The sequence below is a fragment of the Helicoverpa zea genome, chromosome 22 (genome assembly GCF_022581195.2).
Source record: "Helicoverpa zea isolate HzStark_Cry1AcR chromosome 22, ilHelZeax1.1, whole genome shotgun sequence".
Lineage (NCBI taxonomy): Eukaryota > Metazoa > Arthropoda > Insecta > Lepidoptera > Noctuidae > Helicoverpa > Helicoverpa zea.
Genome location: NC_061473.1, coordinates 6,379,758 through 6,398,784, shown reverse-complemented (window position 1 = coordinate 6,398,784; position 19,027 = coordinate 6,379,758). Strand labels below are relative to the sequence as shown.

The 19,027-nt window shown below is 35.9% G+C and overlaps 1 protein-coding gene across 6 annotated transcripts in view; it reads right to left on the bottom strand.

Annotated features, from left to right (window-relative positions):
* LOC124641358 (A disintegrin and metalloproteinase with thrombospondin motifs 16) overlaps nt 1-19,027 on the bottom strand; it is a 167,120-nt gene that overhangs the window by 132,524 nt on the left and 15,569 nt on the right. The window contains exon 1 of one of the 6 annotated variants that reach the window (XM_047179419.1): nt 2,008-2,029. The exons of the other annotated variants lie outside the window; for them this stretch is intronic. The gene's annotated coding sequence lies outside the window, so the exon portion shown is untranslated. Of the gene's footprint in view, nt 1-2,007; nt 2,030-19,027 lie in introns of those variants that run through there. 6 annotated transcript variants of the gene reach the window in all.

Below are 19,027 nucleotides of genomic sequence, written 5' to 3'. Positions count from 1 at the left end.
GCATGAGTTGAGGGTCAGGGACTCTTCTATTTTATGGTGATGCAGAATGTCACAGCTTCAAAATATATAGTGCAAAGTTAGTGACACCTGTTAAAGTGCGTTCGTTGCATAATATGGTTCTAATTAGTTAAAATCTGATTCGTAATGTTACTTTACACCTTCGTTATAATCAATATGTAACCATGACACTAAAAAGCTTACCATCAAAGCATAATAATTCTTTGACTACTTAAATTTTTGAAAACCACATTAGGAAAAGCAAACAAACATTACAGAACGCAATGTCCGGTGATAATAGTGTTCTTGGATGCCTAACCGAAATATAAGTATTCCTATCGCACTATTATATGCAGTATGGTATTCATATGTTGGGTGTTGAATGCTAAGAAGCTTACAGTTTCTTGACTATATAGATATTGGACATACATTGATGTAGGGTATTTAAAGCCTATATCAGAATTTCAGCGAGTGTACTAGCAGAAACGTGCAAAGTACCAGCGCTGATCAATAGGGTTGAAGACCAGATTGTTTGTTACATTGCTGAGATAATGATAGGCTTTGATATTCCACTCTCAAATTAAAAACTACATATTACCAAAATTAGTTGAGTTAGCATTCTCTTGCTTACAAGGCACACAAAGTACTTAACTCGTACATAAAACTACAATTTAAACCATTAAATTGGAGACAAAGTATGTGGTCACCATTAAATGGGTGACAAAGTATGGAGTCACCATTAAATTGGAGACAAAGTATGTGGTCACCATTAAATGGGTGACAAAGTATATGGTCATCATCAAATTGGAAACAGTCCATCTAGGTCACCATTCAATTGGGACGATCTTATGTGATTACTTTCCTCGTACGGCTCGTACGGTTTTGAATGAGTGAAAAGCATTGATGAGGTACCCTAATGCCGATCTTTTACCTTGGAACAATGCATTCTGTATCAGTTTTAAGTGAAGTTGAACCAAGCAAGATGAGTGCTCATTATCTGAAGGTACAGCAATATTTGAGATTTGCTTGATTTCACATGGACTGATTGGCGGGATGTCTGCCAAATGGACGGATCATCTCTAGTGTAGATATAATACAGGGCCGGAACAGCGGCTACAAAACCTGAAGTTAAACTTGCCGGCCTGATATCACTGCTACGAATTTGTCTTGTTGAGCCTGAAGCAGATGCTGGTATGTTACCGTCTGCAAAGGGACGGATTTTTATTTATGTTTATTTCACAAGGGAAGGGATGTAGTGTCCCGCAGTATCACCGATATCTGTCGTCTCCTTAAATGGAAAGGGAAATGAAATGGAAACGGAACAAAGTAAATCAGTTTGATGGCAGTGTGATCGGTGGACTGATCTGATAGCGTGGTTTTGTTGTGCTGCAGGTGTTTGATAGATCTTTAAGAAATTACCAAAATATTTATGAGTTTGATTGTTGAACTTTTTGAAACAAGGTTAAAATCAAAACAACAAGGGAGAGATGTAGTGTATGCAGGTACATGTGCATCATTGTATAGGTTATGTCATTAATATGACGCCTCGTGCGCATACGTCACTCGGTTATAAATACCGGATCGAGCGGTGGGGAGTCAGTCGTTGTCAGACTGTCGACCTGTGTGGTGGTGCGTTGGCGAGTCGATTAACATAATAAAATGAGCGTACAATACAACTACTTATTTACATTTAAACAATATAACATAGTTTGTGCTAGAAATAGCTTGCACCAGCGGTTTCACCCTCTTTCATGGGAACTTAGAACCCAAATAAACAGCAGTCTACATCCTTCCTGGAGAAGTAGGTTATCTAACATTGTAATTATTTTGCAAGTCGGAACAGCAGTTCACGAGATATGCTCGTTCAAACAAATTTTTCAGCTTATTATATTGAAGTACATAGAAGTAAATATGTTACGCAAAAGATGCTCCTGAGTGGCCAGTTACAACATTCTCTAATATTCACGTTAACCTTTACAACTAAGTTACAAATAATAAATTGTTACTTACATACATACTGAGTTTGAACTTTTGGACGAATAGTCAGAATGCTTTAAATCATAGCTGGTGCGTGAGATAAACCATGGGGTCACTTACCTGTAAATAAGAAAAAAATACACATTAGAAAGAGCGCTATTTCAAGAAGAATGGAAAAGCTTGATTCAGACGTAGATATCATATTTTTTTCCAAAATCAAGTAATATTTGATGACTTCTTGGTCAAAAAAATCTATCAATATAAAAAAGACAAACGGAAGAGTGCATTTTTATTAAAATTCTAATTCAAAAATGTGAAATAACAATCAACCAATTAACTACAAGAAAGTAAACACATTTCCAAAGAAAATAACTACCACACAATAAAAATAAGATCACAATAATTTTGTATACACTAGTCGCGATTAACTCGCAGTCATTGATCGAAAGTGAACGTGAACGCACACATGCGCGGCTCGTGTATGTGCACGTGCACTTGTGTGTGTGTTGCGTTTGCGCCGCAAGGAAGTAGCAATGCCGCGGAGACAGGGCCAATGGAAGTGATCTACTCACGTAGTGATTTCTCCCATTTATTTTACTTTTGTACGCCTGTTGGTTGTTTGGTTTTCTTTTGCATTTGATTTTGTGTTTTTTAAGTTAGAGAAATATTTTATGTAGGTAGTTCATTTTGGCATATAGGTACCCAAATTCTTTTTTAACAGTAATAATGCAAATGTTTGCATAATTTCTTTTATTGGATGTTACAATCCAGAAGTCCTGGCGTTGCCATTTTTTTGCTCTTTTTCTAAATAAACCCCTGTCGATGTCAATTCATTTTAAATTGCAATTTCTGCAATGTAATATGAAATCTGACCTGAATTCTTCACTTTTTTATTTAGTTTTATAATCATATTATATGTAATATACTTACTCATAAATATTTTAGATAAAAACATGCTAGAATTCTATATAAATCACATTGCTATCGCTTCCAGTTCATTCCATATCGATAGCAGAACCGACTAGCTGATAGATCACGACCGACAACAGTTACGGTGAAAATCTCGACACGAATCGAATCATATTATCGATTTTAATATCGATTTTTATATCGATTACGTCCGCAGAAAATTGTCAAGGAAACCGCAATAGTTTGAATTCATTTTGAGGAACTGGGAAATTGAAAAGTTGCGAAGATTTTAAATTTATAGTAAAATGGACATTATTTTTGGGGGATAGTGGCCAATTTAAGTTGCAGATTTTAGAGAAATTTTATAAGTAAATCTATTATGTTACGCAAAAGGTTAAGACATTAAAATAATAAATAAATAAAAGCGTTGCTGTTTTATTAAAATCGTCTCTCTCTTTAGGCCTTGAATTCAGATTGACCTGTCGAGATATTTTTATACCTATACATGTAACGTTTTGAATCAGATTAAGCGTGAATATTTAAAAGATTGCTTCTGAATCAATCGACTATCGTCATGCAATTTTAATATTAGTTTTTGTTTTCTTTCAGAAATCTGTCGAACCAAGAAGTAATAAGAGATGAGTGAGTGAGAATAAATTGGCTCAGTATAAATGTAACATGTGTGGACCTGGGCAAAAGTAACTTCCTTCTTTCCTCAATACATGGACAAATGTTACAGCCTTTTTGTCGTCCCACTGCTGGGCTCAGGCCTCCTCTCACACGGAGAAGGATTGAGCATTAATCACCACGGAATTGCTTGCTCAATGCGGAAATGGACAAATACTGAAATGTTATTTAAATCAACCAGTTATTCCTAAGATTAGCGGGTTCAAACAAATAATGCTCTTCAGCTTTATAAAATTAGCACAGACCTCAAACAATCTTAAACATAACAATGGTATAAATAAAGAAGATTTCACTCTACTCTGAAAAGTATTTACATTCCATAAGCCACACATCGTGGTCTGTACCATATATGGTACAATTTATGCTACATTTATCAATTAAGCGATCTCCATACTTATCTAGATCAGTTTTATCTTGGAGGATGAATATATGAGTGTCTTTGGCCTCTAAAAGCCGCTGGCAGTCCAGCCTTTATGGCAAACGTCGGCAAAGAGGAAAGTTATATATAACACCTATATATGTGTTTGTATATGTACAGATCAGTGACCTTAGCTGGTTATGCTCGTGGAAAATACTGTTTGAAAAAATACGTTAACTAAAAAGTTTCAATCCTAAGGTAAAAAATAAGTAAGTATATGTGTGTGTAAGGTCGTAGTGCAGTCTGTCTGTCACGCTTTCATGCCAATACTACTGAACTAATTTATATGTCATTTTGTAGACAGATTGTTCGAGAAATGTTTGCCTCGGGATGCTCATGGGACCGAGAGGAACGACTTCTTAGTTAAGAATATTAATAAAACTTCCTTAGGTATACTTCTAATAGAGTTATTTGCAGAATCAACTTTCTCATTACAAAGTGTGAATAAAGTATTTAATAAATAACCTTTACATTAGTTACTCCCGACAAATGAGATATTATGAAGCCCCAAATAGTCAACTAAGTAGTACATTTCATGAGGCTGGCTGTTGTAATACCGTTTCGGGCTCGTTGGCTCACACCGACTAACCTTTTGAACTTTCGCATAGCAACCTACGGTCTGTGGTCAGTTGTCACCTTGAGTGAGATAGTTTAGTTAAATAAGGTGCAGTTTTTCGGTAAAATATAAATAATGGATGACATTAGTGGAGATTGCTTTTTTATGGGCCTTGGAAAACAGAAGAGTTATCATTGAAGATGATATTATTACACGCAGTATTTCTTGCTGCCATATACCTAGGTATAAAATCATAGGTTCTTCCCCCAAACACAATGTATTAATGTCTCTTCATCATATTCTTCGTAATTGTTCACCTATTCTCCTCACAATTTTTCGGTTAAAGAGTAATAGAGTGATAGATAGTATCATCATACCTATAATATGTAATAGTAAGGATGATTACAAGGACATAAGTAATTTAGTTATATCTCACAATTAGCGACATAAGTTCAAAATCACTTTTTAAACAACATTCATCGTCAAAAATGTTCTACATAGTAGGCCTGATACAAATAAAAACCTACCAGGATTTACACTCTAGTAACTTTCTACGGCAATTTCTTAGTAAAACCGGCAAAGAACTAACAATGTGTCGTCGATATGCAAAAAAGATAGAAGATATACTGCGACACTAGGAAACGACTCCAACACGCGAGCTGAGCGTGTGTGTGCGCGCGCATGTGTGCGTGATACGTGTGCTGTTGGCATTTTATGAACAGCTGATCGCGCAGTTTTATATAGAGAAAGATATATGTATGTATATATGTTATATGTTTAGTTATATATTTACTATTCCAGGGAGGGCTCGGGTTCGCTTCCATTTCAGGCAAGTACCAATGCAACTTTTCTAAGTTTGTATGTACTTTCTAAGTATATCTTAGATACCAATGACTGTGTTTCGGCACATTAAACTGTATGGCACGTTAAACTGTAGGTCCCGGCTGTCATTGATCATCCTTGGCAGTCGTTATGGGTAGTCAGAAGCCAGTAAGTCTGACACCAGTCTAACCAAAGGGTATCGGGTTGCCCGGGTAACTGGGTTGAGGAGGTCAGATAGGCAGTCGCTTCTTGTAAAGCACTGGTACTCAGCTGAATCCGGTTAGATTGGAAGCCGACCCCAACATGGTTGGGAAAAAGGCTCGGAGGATGATGATGATGTGTTATATGTTTCGTTATATATTTACTATTTTCATTATCAAATGACGTAACAATATTATTTACTTAATACTTAGGTACTCATTTCATTTAAATACTGCGTGTGACGTCTTCCGAGGCCGTTTTTTACGCCTTTATGGTTTTTAATATATTTGTATTGATTATGCCTTTTCTATGCAAATTGTTACGTCACGAATGCGTTATTAGTTAACTTTCTTTCGCATATTATCGCATATTTACGTAATAATGCTGACCTACCGTGACCCTTTATTTTTAATGAATGAATAGAGAATTTTATTGAAATCATCGATAATATTTTTTAAGTTTCTTATTGAATTGTCGACTCTATGCATTTGCAATTGGAAAATATTTAAAACAAGCTGGTTTCCCGCGTCCCAGAGGAATTCCCTTGGAATCGGTTCAGATAGGAAAATTTTCATTATTGAAACAAAACAGTCGAAGATCAAGAAAATATAACCAAGAATATGCACGTTGGTACTTATTACTTTCGCATTAATATCCAAGGAAGTAAGGATAGTGGAGAGCTGGCAACAACGCAACACAGAAAGTTGGCAACATTGCAATATTGGACAACGGTATTTACTCTTCTAACTTAGTATTGACAAAAGATTTTAGCGGTCCCGCCTACTACACCTAACATAGCATTGATAATATTGGTATTTTTTTATTTGGTGTTATGAAATTAAACTTTGATAGCAATATTATGTCAAAATTTTTTTGTGAAACCTCTTCACAGTCTTATTCTTGAACCAGCCGTTTTCCCGCGGTATCACCCGTATCCTGTAGAAACTGCTGCCAGTACCAGGATAAAATATAGCCTATGTTACTTGAGGATACTCAAGCTTCCTGAGAGTGAAATATTTTTTTAAATCGGGTAAGTAGTTTCGCAGCCTATTCATGTCAAACAAACAATCAAATCATTTTATAATGTGGATTATAACCAAGTAAAAGAAATAAATGATATTCAATTAGGTACTTAAGGTTTTTCATTTGTAGGTATTAGGATAACCGACGACTGGTGCTTAGTGTCAATGGTCACCAATCCTGGAACTTACCGTGATAATGGTAACTTAACCACACAGCTAATAAAATAAATTTTTAAGAATATTACATGCATAAAAATATCTTATGATAAATAGTTTAAGTTGCAATTAACACGTTGTGATTGTAATATGATTATTTCAGACAATGGCAAACCTTGGTTTTTAAGATTATATTTCTGAAAAAGTCGTAATAAATATGAGAGATAAATCTGAGACAATTACTGTTTGTAAAACTTGTAACATGAACCAAAACTGTTGACTTTATCTATAGTCTGTTTTTTAATCTCGTAGACTAAATTGACACTTGCAAAATGTCAAACTTTCTAATAATTTTGCTAGCTCTGTGGTGCAGTGTTGTACTTACGATACCGGTTCGTTGAATCGTAACTTTTTATCTATAATAGACGAATTTAATATTCATTCAAAGTTTTATATTTAAAATTCACGTACGTACACATGGCTGTACGACGTGCTACAAACTGCCAGGGATATCTGACCACGCAAAGCCATGCGTAATCATCAAGGATAAGCCCATTATTTCAGGATGACTTATTGTAAAAAGTTACGATTCAACGTACCGGTATCGTAAGTACAACACTGCACCACAGAGCTAGCAAAATTATTTGGAAGTTTGACATTTTGCAAGTGTCAATTTAGTCTACGAGATTAAAAAACAGACTATAGACTGATCAATTTAGTTGACAAAATAATACACTTTCAAAATTGCATAGCCTTTTCCCAACTATGTTGGGGTTGGCTTCTAGTCTAAATGGATGCAGCTGATTACCAGTGTTTTACAAAGAGCGACTGCCTATCTGACCTCCTCAACTTAGTTTCCCGGTCAACCCAATACCGCTTGGCAAGACTGGTTGTCAGGCTTCTGACTAGGTACCCGTAACGACTGCCAAAGATGTTTAAATGACAGCCGGGACCAAATCTTTATACTCAAGCCTCATTTATAAAAAAAAAGACGTTTTCTTTTTTTTACGAAATATTTGTACCATAGAACAAATAAAATACAATATAGTAGCACTGTTAGTACTGCAAATTGAAATCGCGATGATATAAGATTCTTATTGTTAAGTTTTGTTTGCTTTTTGCAAAGAATATCCGTTCTCTTAGTTACGTAAGGCGTAAGGCACTGTATGTCGGTATGTGTCATTCGTTTGCTAATAATTCTCTTGTTATTGTTGGAATAAGCTGGCGTTTTGTTACCATGGTAACTGGTAAACAAGATTTTAATACTGCATCTTCTGTATTTACACTATCTAAACTATTTCCGCCTTTTTAGCAACCTTTAAAAACAAAGCCTTCATTATCTCAAGTAAAATATGATAAGTAGCAAAGAATGCCACTTGTTACCTAAGACTGTCAGAAAAAGATTGGCAAATATACATTAGGGGCTTTTTATATATGTACCTACAATTTGTATTGTATTAACTACAGAATCACAAACTGAATCTGGATCTGGATCTATTTGGCACACATTTCTATTTTCAACCGACTTCCTGAAAAAGTGGAAGCTCTCCATTGGGATTGTTTCTTTATGTAAATTTTCACGTGTTGTGTCAATAAATATTTTTCTTTTAGTCTATTCAATACCGTAGTGAACGGATGTTTTAAGACAAATCTTTTCTTTCTCAAACTACTTGCAGTAAAAGATACTACCGTACAATATATTGAAAGTAATGTCTCCTTGATCATGAGCGAGCACGGCCGTCGTCACTTGCGACACTGAGAGGTCAACTTAAGCACTTGCTTTCAAACTCTAGCTTTGTTACTTAATTATAGAATTAGTCTCTTGTGTTTAAATACAAATGAGGGCATTATGCTTATTAGTATTTTTCTTGTGTATGTGTTCATAGTTATGGCTATTTCTTGAGGGCAATTCTCGTATCAAAATAAAGTGCAACAGTCCCATACAAATAACGAATTCTCTAAATACCTAAACGTACCCGGGACGGTGCCACGCCGCTAAACTAATACACAAACTTCTTTTTCTCTCTCACGCGACTACGCCCTTCAGGGCTTTCGGAAAAATCCTAAAGACATAGGTGAAATTGAGGGAAAATTAGAAATTCAAAGTTCTCAGACGGCAAAATGTAGTGTAAATGTTTTAATTAAGCTACTTCTGTTGTACACTTCATTATGTGTGCAATTCAGCAATTTGCAAACAATTAACTGTTACACAACATTTTTACGTAACATTTTTAATTCAAAATGTTCAAAAGGACAATAAAAATACAAACAAACAAAAACGGCTCTTTTTTCACTACTTTCCTTCAAGCAATTAGTTCCACATTACCAATACGACAAAGCTTTCTGAAACCATTAAGTAACTGAAAACTTAAGGCGCTGACAGCACCCAAATTGGCTTGCCTCAAACAATTTTTTTGCCAAATCTAAACAGTTTTTGACTGCGAAAAAAAATATATTTTAATCTTGAACATATTTCTGAGAACCCTGTAAAATTCAAAACACGTTCTCAATTCAAAGTTTTCTCGGTACAAAAAAATTGTAAACTTGCCTCTTCAGACATCTAACAGAATCTAACAGATCTAACAGAAATGTCTGTATAACTTATTAACGTACATTGATAAAAGGACATTGTTCAATTTTGGCCTAAGAACCGATGTGAATATAAATTATACTATAATTTTCATTTATTTTTATATTGTTTGAAACATATTTTAGTATTCCACGGACACTTCAAATAAATAAATTCCAAATAAAAAGTTGGGTCACAATTATTGATGCGTTATAAAATGTTTCCGTCAGCCAGTGCTGCCAGTTTCGGAAGTTTTCGCGATTTCGGTAAATACGGATCGAATTGAGAACCTCCTTTCCGAAGTCGGTTATTAAAATAAGTTGCTAACACTTTATTCATTTAAATACCTAAACTGACTAGCTAGAAAAAAACTAGTATTCTATATGTTTTAAGCGAAATCGCGAATTTCTAGCTTGGCATTCGAGTAGGATTATAGTTTTCGTAATTGGCAACACTGGTTTGCTAGAAGTCAGTTTGATTGCTTTGCGACTTTCGTTTCTTTTATGATTTTCTATGCGTTTCATGGTTTTATTCTAACAACTTTGGCTTGATTACGCACTCCGATTAGATTGCGTACTTGATAGACTCGGCTGTGTGTAAAGGACTGGATTTTCCTGGCATTTTCGGATATTGCTGTGTCTGTGATCGAATTTAGTTGTATTATAATAATAATTACAACAATGGATGCAGAATATAGTATATTGTATAAATTGTGGATCTGCTGGAGGTTCTTTAGTATTAGAAAACGAAGATATACTTCGTTGCATACAACAATGGACTGTTCCCCGTATGGTAAGTGGTCTACGAAAGTGTTTTTCTAATTTTGATAAGAATGTTACTACCTACTTATGTTTTCATAAGCACACAATTTCTCGGTTTTCAAATCAATTGCCACAATTGCAAGTTACTTGACATTTACTAATGTTTTATTGTATTTATTTATTACAGGTTGAAGCTCATGACCTTATATGTACGACGTGTTGGTCTGAAGCAGTCGAGCATAATAAGATGCAATGCACTGTTGGACGCAATTGTGTACTTTGTAAGAAGCTCCTACCATCAGGCGTTACTGTTGCAATTGTATCGTTGGGCGTAAAACAGTGGGCTGTTGTGCCCACATAATGACTATTATCTGGTATTTAAGCTGGGCTGAGATATCAAAATTCAATTGAACTCCCTGCTCAGTTCTTAGATAATATATTATTGAGAAATACTGATGATTAAAAACCTTTAATTGAATATAAAAATTGTTTTTATTGCACATCCTCGAAAACCTCTTTCATTGTTATTGGTAAACCTTACTTTAACTGTTAAATTATTTTGTGTGGTAATGACATTTTTAGTATGTCTGTGCCTTCTTGGTAATAGACCGGCGCGGGTTCGATTCCCGCCTTATGGCATGTAGATAGCTAGGTAACTGTCTAATATAAAAGTAGTAACAATCATTTAAATAAATAATTCTCCATCGTAATAATATCGATATTTTATGAATTGTGGTGAATGGAACTCTTCCATTTTGGATACTTATGCGTTTTATCACAAATCCAAAGTGGATTCACTATATATTAAGAAACGTAACGTTGAAAGCAAAAGCGTTAAGGTAGTTGTTTTTCATAAAAATTCTAAGCATTTATGAAAACTAGTCACACGCCCCGTCTTCGCACGGTGGCAATGTAAAACCTTGGTGTAAACCTTCCTCTTGACCTACTCTATCTATTCAAAAAAATCGCATCCAAATCCATTGCGTAGTTTTAAAGATCTAAAGCATTCATAGGGACAGACAGAAAATGCAACTTTATAAAATGATCATTGTCAAAGAATTATCTTAAACTTGACTAGGTACTATCTCTTTTCCTAGTATCTAGTAGAGTAGTCTTTTCCTAGATCTAGAAGAGAACATATAGAGCTGTACATAGTATTGTTGATATTTTGTATAGTGTAGTTTGATAATACTACTCTGATATTTCACGCAAGCTTGGTTATTTTTTATTTATAACCTCAAAATATTAACTTTTTTCGTAATTATTTTAGTTTCCTGAAGTGTCCGTTCGTGAAAACTTATTTCCTAGGATTCCATATAATTTTAAGAGTTTATAGAAGTCACTTTCCATTCGAACGGTTCTTAGGCAGAACATGTATGGAGCCGGAACAATGTCCTTTATAACATTAACGTATCCATATGTAAATTCAGCACTTAGTTGCTTTTGATTTTGGACTACTCAACTTAAAGCTGTTAATTTATATTATGTTCCGAACGTTACGAACGTCCCGTCATCAGGCTTCTCTTTCGTACGTACTTTATATTTGGCTGCTGTCAGCCTCTTAAACTATCCTATTGTATTACTGAAAAAAAAAACAATCATAACAAACCAGTTAACGATTATGTAAACGAACTAGTGATGCACCTTCACGTTCAGGGCAAAAACGTTTGTAACGTAACAGGTAAAATAACGGGTGAAATGTAACGCGTTATTGAGTAACAGTTACGGAGGACAGTGATTCTAGCGTCACGGTTTGTTCGCGTTGCGTCATATATAATTAGATTACGAGGGATCCGTGTGATGTTATGATACCCAGTGGTTGTTCCTGCTGAGGATAATCCAGTGGTCAGAGTGGAACAGAGATACGAGTCATTTGCGATTTTGAATTTCGAACCCTAACAAAAAGGTTTGTGAATGAATCATACAACATGGCAGTGACAATGTAACAGCATTTAAGGTCTGACTGTTTTTTAGTGCAGTTGAAAATGTCAATACAAAACAATCTATTTTCCCTTGAAAATTGACAGCTGTAAACTACACAAAAAATACAGTGTATTACTTTTAAAACGCATTCAACGATTAGGAAATAATCATAAACTTATTTTTTAAACCTATATGTTGCAAGCTTTAACAATACTAATAAATTGCCTATTTACCGATTGGATACGCACATAACAACTATTTAATGTGATTTATAAAAAAAGTGACATTGACTCATGAAAAAGTTAATTTTATGCTAAAATTGTCAAGAAAAACCAACTATTAACGGTATTGTGAAACGCAGCTTTCAAATGCGTTGAATTTTATTGTAGGACACGTTTTATTACAACTGTTTACTTTTTTATTTAAATGTATTGTCTATGTTTAAAAATGCTACAATAACTGCGATTCTTGCCGGCACCAAAATATATTCCAAAATTGAAACACTGTTTTATTCATATGTATTTATTTATCAATAACCATTGTAAATTAGGTGTAGTCATAGCAGGCCCCACACGGGCAAAACTACTAGTCGTCTGACATTTTCCAAGAGGTCAGTTCAGGTTAATTATCTATTTATAATGTAATTTTCGCTTAGTAATTACAAATAAATTCTACACTGTATCCAATGTTTTAATCCATCTAACTTAAAGTATCAAATACAAGATATAACAGTCTTATTTATAACCATCACAATTTAAGCGCATCCAAATTTTATTCGATATTGAAACTTTTCACGCGATACCTTTTCAAAAATGCAACTGACCATTTTATTAGCATTGCAACACCGTTACATCTTGCAACACTAATTAATTGCAACTTTAAGTTCACGGTCAATTGTTTTGCCATTATTTGTGGACATGCTTACGAAATTCGATTTTTATTAAGTAAAAGGAGAACGGGAATTCAATTAGATACACCAGAAATAAAAAGTGCATTCTAAAGTTAAAATTCGAAGAAAAACATCAATGGATTTGTGAACGAAATCATCTTGAAAAATGGTAGAAAAAGTATGTTAGTACGTGACAACACTGTATCGGAACTGTCACCAAGAAAACAAATGGCGGTGGAATTGTCAGTGTGAATCCGAGCGGTTCGCAATACAATGCTGGTTGCGCAACGAAGCTATTTACTACAAACTTGTTATAACTTGCATTGGAATTGCAACACTGTGTTTTGCACATCTGCGAAGCCCACGCTGCCCACTCGACCGTAATGTTGCACAAGCGCTCAAAAAATAAATAATAGGTATTATGGACATACATTAAGTTGTGTATCGATTTAATGTTTGTTACATAACTGTCACTGTCATGCTGATAATAACCGTTAGAGTTTTTATTCCATCATTATTTTCAGTTAAACAATACATTTTCAATAGTAAAAAAAATGTTCATTGTTATTATTACTTACTGAAAATATGTATTTGACTAAACAAAATAAAAAAATATCGATAGCAAAAATAACCGTAACGCCCATCACTAAAATCCCATACAAACGTCAAAAATATGTCAAAACAAATCCATAGATTAAGCAAAAACATAGAGTATAGAAAAAAGGTAATATTTAAAACAAGTATGACCACAAATGACCTTAAGTCCATAGGGGCTTTGTACTCTTAAGTTGAGGTCTTAAGCTCTGTCGCATATTATATTCATAACTTACAAAGAGTATGTAAAGTACTAGTTCGTAAACTTGAAAGATAACATCGCTCAAACTTGCCTTATATTTCTTTCACTTTACCATTCATTTTTGTTTGTCCAGGGTCCGTTTGGCTATAAAAATCTTGTTGTAGAAGACAACTTTATAAATAATACTGGCTGTTTATTTTTGTAGTTTTTGTAAAAAATATATTTCTGAATTAGCAGTTATTTTCAAATTCAATAGACATTCATTAACGGCGGTTCCCAATATTCCAACTATCTATTGTTTTCCTTACTGAAGATAGAATAGGCATGATGACAGTAATTAAAAATCATTAAAATATTATACTTATTAAATTAAAGTTGAAGCTTGGAATATAAAACGCGCATTGTTTTCTTTTTTAATAATGTGATTAATATTTATTTTTATAAAATAAAACTACGAAATAAGGCAATCCGCCATGATATCTTGAACACCAATCAGAGCGCGTGACGTCACCTTTTGGTCGACGCATTAAAAACTCGCACAAACGTCACATTTCGTATTGTAAACTTCCTCTGCGAATCTCTGTGTTTTCATTAATTGATTGTTTATAACGAGTACTATTTGAATGTAAATGTTATTAAAATCGAATATAAAATAACACGAATCTTGAAGCAAGGATTGATTAGGCAAACAATGCTAATTTGCCTAGAATCGATATATGCTAGGAGAGTTTTTGGCATCAAATAAAGATATCTTTAGGATGCAAAAAGATGTATTATGTCTATGTGTAAACTAAAAGTAACAGACAGTTGTGCACCTTTTTAGGGTTCCGTACCCAAAAGGTAAAACGGGACCCTATTGTTTTCGCTCCTCTGTCCGTCCGTCCATCCGTCCGTCCGTCCGTCCGTCCATGTTGGATTTTTCACAGATGATATATTTCTGTTGCCGTTATAACAACAAATACTGAAAATTTGAATAAAATAAATAATTTGGGTGGCTCCCATACAACAAACGTGATTTTTTTTATGGTACGGAACCCTTCGTGGATAAGTCCGAGTCGCACTTGGCCGGTTTTTTACCATTTAGACCTCGTACAAAACCTATATTATACTAGAATCTAGAAAACTATGTAAAAACTTACATCAAAGTGATCTTCACAAAAATAATGGTGTGGGTAAAAAATACTGGGCAATATTGGTTTTGAATCTCGCCTTGCAAGTTTAAGCCACTTTTTTCGTATTTTTTAATGTGAGAAACCTGAGAAACGTACACAAATAACTTAAAATGAGTTGTTATGGATGTGTTCTTACACTGGGGGACCCCACACCACTTATACACTTTCGAATTCATATTTAATAATACAAAAAAACTTAATTATTGAACGAGCGTTGTTTACTTGCATCTTGTCAACCCAAGGCGTGACGTCACAAGTGACGGCATGACACTGACAAGCGTTTTCGCGCCGGATTCAAAGTGGACAGAGAAAAATGCAATTATTTGACAAAAAAACTTCGCATTTTTTTTTAATTAATGATTTTCCGTATAAAATACATAGACGTATACCTACATCATACAAAGGAATTTAAAAATTTGTCATCATGCCTACAAAATTCTATCTCTAGTTGACAAAAACAGATAGATCAAATATTGGGAATACGACCAGTAGGTAAATGACTATCTATAAAGCTACATCCTCACAAAAACTTGTTAAAAGTCAATATTTTTTGCGTTCAAACAAAAAATTCTACACCATATATTACAGAAGCGAAACAGTCAAAAGATTTTGAAGTAAAAAATGACATTGCACTCCCATTTGCCCAATTAACATTTAGAATACAATAAGCTAAAGGTCGTGAGATCGGAAGTAGGGCCGGGTTACGTCACTATACTGACCAACTTTCGTTGTGCGCGCGCAGACGTTACAATTATTGTCTGAAATACGGTTTGTATGAAATCTTGAGTGAATTGCGATGAAGTTATTTTGTTTATTTATTTATATTTTTTTGGCCTTTGGGTTTTTTTCTGATTTATTGTAATTCTTCCTGAAAAAATGTCACCTTTTTAGCAGAATCTAGTGGTTTATTAAAAGACTTAATCAGCAATAGCCCAATGACTACCGCAATGCCTGGCTTTTGAGAGGACATGAGTTCGATTCACATTTATCTTACTTGGGCCTTCAATGCTTGAAATCTATTATATTAGTAAAGTGCGCTCCACATTGCAAATAATCTTTCAAAATTAATCATTTAATGCCACATTAACACATTTAATGCAACACAGATCTCTATCAATATAAGTCACATTAAAATGATAAACGAAAACTAAAGTACGTACTTGCATTACATTCGAAATCTTTTCAGTGATAGCTTAATAGATTTTATGCAGACCAGAGTACATTATGCAATAATGTTCGTGCACTAACCTACTTTATGGTCACGAGAGACAGACAAAATTAAACTTTAATGTATCCGGAAGTTATACAAAATAACCAGAGAATGTCACTTTGACCGGTAAACGTAAAATTAGCCTGTTATACAATATTATTGCGATTTTTATAAATTAATATTTAATATACAATTGTTTTGACCTTTTTGTAAGAACGTATTATTGTTATGAACAGTTTTGTTGGTAATCTTGTAACCGGAGTGTTTTGAAGTTTGGATTACGGATTACGTAATCAGTGTCGTTGAGTATTTCCGATTATGAACTGACGAACTTTCTGATCCAGAGTAAACTTGTGGAAACTTATGTTTCTAACATAGTCAAAATATTGTTTATTTTAAGTCAATTTTTTTATTTCACATAGGCCTTTGCAGGCTCCTATGAAACGTCACACTAGTTGCACGGTTCTAAAAAGTTGGTCTCATGGAGAAGAGCCGGCAAGAAACTCCATGTTATGTATTAGTGTTAAAATACTACACAATAGGTACCCATTCCATCTATAGGCCCTCTTATGTATAACAATATTTGCAAAGCAACACCACTAATCAAGATAAAAAGACAAAAACTAACACTAATTAAATAAGACATATTAAAATTATTTTCCACATTTCCATTGCACATTTTCCCCAAGATATTCCTTCAGCATTTCAACAACTGTAACCGATTAACATAATAAATGACAAATCGATTAAATGAAATAATCGGGTAATCGCATAATTAACGAGCAGTTGAGAAACATCTGCCTGTCGTCACCGAATTCGATTATTATTCGAACAATAGTTGACGATGTTGATTACTTGATCGATTTAATGTCTTCATGTCTTGATTTGTTAAGAGTTAGTTTGAATGACGATACTGATGAATGACCTTATTGCCTAAGGGCTTAATGATTCTTAATCCGGGGGTACCGCACGATCTCCCGCGAAGCAGCTGGCCTACTTGCTGGACTGCCACCGTGGGATCTGGAGGCGAGGGTCTTCTTGCGCCTGTACGACTGGCGCGAGGAGGCTCAGCGCCGGGGGGAAACCCCGTTGCCGCGGCAAGTTGTCGCGCAGCGGGCGGAGCTCCGGCGCGATCTCATGGTGGCCTGGAGGGAGCGACTGTCGCAACCCAGTGCAGGGCACGCCACCATCGTGGCGGTAAGTCCCCTCTTTGAGGAGTGGCTCGGGAGGAGTCACGGCGCCCTCACGTACCGCATGACGCAGGTCCTCACCGGACACGGTTGTTTCGGGAGGTACCTGCACCGCATCGGTCGTGAGGAGGCGCCCGGGTGTCACCATTGTGCGGACAGCCCCGAGGACACGGTGGACCACACAGTCCAGGTGTGCCCCGCATGGGAAGGGCACCGCCGGGTCCTCGTCGAGGCTTTGGGCGGCGGCGACCTCTCGCGTCCGGCCCTGGTTCAGGCCATGGTCCGGGGCGAGAGGGAATGGGATGCCGTCGCCTCCTTCTGCGAAGCGGTCATGCTCGAGAAGGAGGAGGCGGAACGCCAGAGAGTTCGCACCTCTCATCCCGGCCGTCGCGCTGGACCAGGTAGACACCATGATGGGCGTCGGGTGTCGCGAGATGACTCCCGGCCACCGTAGGCGTGGGTCTGTGGGCGGTGAGTTCGGGTGGCTCATCGTCCCTCTGTCTACTTAGACGACAGACCCGTGTCGACGGCGCGCGTTGTTCCACGCGCTCCTCAAAGAGATGTCAGCAACCCCAGCGGGGCCCAGCAGGGCCAAGGCCTGCCGGGGCTGCGGGTTGTTCGAAAGAGATACCGCGGCCCTGGTACATAAAAGGCCTATGACGGAACACGACGGTTTTTAGTCAGTAAGAGTCTGACACTCCCTCACCGCTGCTAACCCACAGCGGGAGGGGTCATTTGATGATTTTTGACGTCGGAAAAAAAAAAAAAAAAAAAAGGGCTTAATGTTTCTCACATTACCCACGCACTGCAAATAAAACAGTCGGCCGACTTTTTACCCGATGGTTGGCAACTTTTTTTAAAGAAAATTTTGATTCGAATCACAGTTTCCAGTCGGTCTGATAGGTAGGTACCTGTTGAATACCTGATCTTTGTAATGTGCGTACTGCCGTTCATTTTCAGACTGATTTAGGAACCCAAACAAACTATCGGCCGACTAAAAGTTTGAAGTGTGCGCCTACTCTAAGGGCTTAATGATTCCATCGGATTAATTCGCTATTGTATTTCTTCCTAAAATGCTATATAATTTTATTAAGCTGAAGACTTTACTTGTTTGCTTGAACGCGCTAACCTCTGAAACTGCTAGTGTTAGATAGCCCATTTACAACCCAAAAAAATATTTTGAATCCAATGTTAGTCTGACTCACTATTTTAAATCAATACTCCAAAACCTATTTGGAATACTAGTTTGAAATTATGAGTGGTAAATTGTCTGTCTCGATCTTAATCATAACTCCAAGAACCAAAAACATTCCTACTAATTGAATATTATTAATAATCATAAATATCCATGAACAAGGAAGTTAACATTGAGTCATAGCTTATCATCCTAATCCTCCGAGCCTTTTCCCAACTATGTTGGGGTCGGCTTCCAGTCTAACTGGATGTAGCTGAGTACCAGTGCTTTACAAGAAGCGACTGCCCTATCAGACCCCCTCAACCCAGTTACCTGGGCAACCCTTTTGTTAGACATTGAGTCAGAATAAGTAGCTGCAGTTTATATAAATAGAAGTTTTCGCTCAGCAACAATACATATATAGCTATCTACATAATATAATAATGTGTGTGTACCATACCGAATGAGCGTAGAGAAAATATTATGTTACTGAATTATTATTTAAATCGTCATCGACATGAAATTCCTTGGTTTAGATTGGATGTAGTTTATATATTATGTTATGATATTGATTTGGAACTGATTTGTTAGCATATTG